This window comes from Elaeis guineensis, chromosome 11 (assembly GCF_000442705.2).
Source record: "Elaeis guineensis isolate ETL-2024a chromosome 11, EG11, whole genome shotgun sequence".
NCBI classification, from domain to species: Eukaryota; Viridiplantae; Streptophyta; class Magnoliopsida; order Arecales; family Arecaceae; genus Elaeis; species Elaeis guineensis.
Genome location: NC_026003.2, coordinates 103,688,473 through 103,692,151, shown reverse-complemented (window position 1 = coordinate 103,692,151; position 3,679 = coordinate 103,688,473). Strand labels below are relative to the sequence as shown.

The following is a 3,679-nucleotide window of genomic DNA, read 5'->3' as shown; positions in this document are numbered from 1 at the left end:
TTTATTGTATGCAGGCACCCAATACATCAATTTTAAATATCTAGTACATATTTATTTAAAATACATCGTACTTAGATTGTAGGGGCAAAGTTGTCAAAGATCCAAATGTGAAACGCTGTAAAAAAAAAAAAGAAAAAAGAAAAAGAAAACTGAATAACATAAATCAATTTTATTCTACAAAATCAATAATTGGATTTTTTTTTATGTAAAATTCTTAAATTTAGGAGCATGATTAGTAGTGGGCTTTGTTTGACTATTGACTATATAATTTTCAAGTAATTGGCCACCATCATCTTATTGGATTCAAAGCATTACTTAACATTCTCACGAGGAAATATGATAATATAAATAATTAGAGCAATTTAAAGATCTAGGGTGGTATTAAACCTATCCATTAAGAAAAATAACTTAATAATTTGGAGTAATTTATTTTTTTCTTTTCAATGGGAAATAAAATAATTATTCTGATTAATCTTTTCTATTTCAAAATTGAACACTTTTGAGTAATTTTTTCATAAAATGAATGAAATCAAAAAAATCTTATAAATATTATATTGAGAGAGGGATTTGAACCCATGCCCTTCAGATACTCCTTGTATTGCACAATTAAAAAATTCTGTGTTTTGTTTTTCATGAAATGGATTAAATTCAAGAAAATATAAAAAATGCATGTTGAGAGTGGGATTTGAACCCACGCCCTTTCGGACCAGAACCTTAATCTGGCGCCTTAGACCAACTCGGCCATCTCAACGCTTGGTGTCTTTCACACCACACCTATATATTAACTGCCTTTCTGTTCCGTTTTGTGCTAAAGCAAGTTATTCGTTTATCAAAGTAACATAGATGCGGTGGTCAAGATAAGCACACGAAGAGCATCCTGTAAAGACAAACAAAAATCAGGAGCTCATACTGCTATAAACAGGAGAAAAGAACAAGGAAAGATCCACAAGTATAATACAACATCGAGAACTAAAATGGCAATAACATGACTCATGGAAAATATTAAGTAACCCAAAGAACAAACTAGTGGGGGCTAGTAGAAATAAGGATAAGTGCTGCTGTAGGAGGATCATTGATGCAGGGAAATGCACAACAGGAGCGGCCATTAGTGAATGACCTGAAAAAGCAATGGAATAAGGGGAACTAAAACTGTTAGAAATACAGAGAAGAAAAATGAAGATGAAGGCTTGAGGCATGCTGTTACATACTTTGTTTTAAGAGTTTACTATCTGCACTCAGGGGGTTGCAGACAATATCTCTCAACAATACAATAAATCTGTTACAGAATTTTCAAAAGATAATTGTCAGGAAGTCATATTCTATTTTTATTAACAGTAAACTGTTCTGAGTCATAGTTGTGTTGTTTTATAAATATAAAACTGTAATTTCAAACCAACACAACTGTTTTGTAAATAACTTCCAATGTGAGACTTCAAAGAATCCCAATATTACAAACTACCTAATAATCAGCCACCAGTTTCTAATATCAATAACACCATGCATAATAGAAAGTATCTTGAAGATTTGAATTTTCTATTAGTGTAGACATTTTAAAGTTAAGATGAAGTTACTGGTATCATAAGGATTTGAACCACAACTTCTTATGTCCTAACCAAAAATATTACACACATTGTATTATTCAACCACCTTAAGATTCTGTCAATTGCTTTAGCACTTTTATGGCCTTGTGATTTATGAATATTTATGAGAGTTAACCTTTAACTCCTATTTGAAGCAAAGGTGGAATATGTCATTATATCCCTATTACTACAAACATTTAATATTTCCATTAAGAGCCTTTGCTCATCCTCTTCTAGTAACAGTAGCATGGAACATCCTAGAATGAGGCTAATTAATATTGAATTCAGTGCACAATAATAGCAATTACTAACTTGTTATTACCCATTCTGAGTTTTGCTAACTCAAAGTTGGGTTTCCATTACTAATGCTTTAAAGTCAAGGGTTTGATCTCTATTCCACTAGATGTTAATTTTACAGAATCTCTAAGCAATGCTTTGGTTAGTAGTCAGCCAAGTTTTTGTAAAATTTAACATAAATAATTATTATGACACCACCTAAAATTAATTCTCTTATGTAAACATGTCGCAAACTTATATATCTAAACTTTCCATTGTAAATTTTATTGTGGGCTACATTCATTGTTGCCTCACTATCATAATATATGAAAATGGCTGGCATCGGTTGTGGCTACAATGCTATGTCTAATAACAAATTTCTCAGCTATTCCACTTCTTTTCCAATAGCTATCAATGCTAAAAATTTAGATTTCATTGTAGAATGTGTAATACAAGTCTGCTTCTTAAATGCCCAACTAATAGCACCATCTTCCAAGATAAAAATCCAACCTGATGTGAATTTATTATCATCAACATTAGTTATCCAATTCTAGCATCAGAAAATCCTTTTAAAGTACTGAAAATCCACTATAACAAATTCTCAAATACTATAACAAATTCTCAAATTTTTGTTTTTTTTAAATATCCAAGTACCCTAGTAATAGCCTTCCAATGATCATTACTTGGTTTACTTGTAAATCTTAAAAGTTTACAAACGGCAAAGGCTACATCCGGTCCTATATAATGTACTACATACATTATACTGCTTATGGCACTAGCATATTCTAATTGTACCACAATTCTATCATAATTTTCAGTCAACTTTGCACTAGAATCATAAGGAGTCTTAGACTTTTTAATTCCTAAATGGTAAACTTATGAAGAATTTTTTCTATATAATATGATTGATTTAGTGATATTCCGTCTTTATCACCTTTGACTTTAATTCTCAAGATTGTATCAACTTTATTGAGATCTTTCATTTTAAAAATTGAAGTTAGATATTTCTGGTTTCAACAACTTCAAGTATATTTGTACCAAAAATCAATATATCATCTATATAAAGACATATGATTACACCATAGTCTTTTGTAAACTTAGAGAAAATGCACTTATCTACATTATTATGTACCAATCCATAAGAAAGTATAGTACTATCAAACTTTTTGTGCCATTGCTTTGGACTTATTTTAATCTATAAAAGACTTTATTAATTTACAAACTTTCCTTTCATTTCTAGGAAGCACAAGACCTTCAGATTACTCTATGTATATTTTTTTACTTAGATCTCCATTTAAGAAGATAATTTTAACATCTATTTGGTGCACATATAATTATAAATAGATGCCAAAGCTAAGACCCTGGCTTCATGCCCCCATTCTATGTCCAGATAGAAAAGACTTATAGACGAGTGATCCCTAAGGTGACTAACCAAAAATTTGCTCTTATAGATGTATTCTTGTTACTAGAGTATAAGTGTCAAAATAATCAATACTTTTTTTTTGTGTAAAATCTTTAGCAACTAATCTTACCTTAAAGGTTTGCACCGAACCATCTATATTATTTTTTTTGTAAATACCTATTTGCAACTTATGGATTTTGATCTAGGAGGTAGATCCATCAAAACCCATATTTTATTTGATAAATAGAATCCATTTCATCATTTACTGCTTCTTTCCAAAAGGCTGCCACCCTTGAAGACATAGCCTCTCTAAAAGTTGTTGCATCATCTTCAATATTTAATAAAATGGGTATCTTATAATACACAATGGTTCTACTTCCTTCGACAAGAAACACTATTTCTTGGGAGGAAATAAAATCAT

The 3,679-nt window shown here is 30.5% G+C and overlaps 1 non-coding gene across 1 annotated transcript; it reads right to left on the bottom strand.

The window, feature by feature from the left end:
- Positions 1–670: 670 nt before the first annotated feature.
- On the bottom strand, positions 671–751 carry TRNAL-AAG (transfer RNA leucine (anticodon AAG)). Its single transcript has one exon. It is a non-coding gene; the product is annotated as a tRNA-Leu (tRNA).
- Positions 752–3,679: the final 2,928 nt, after the last annotated feature.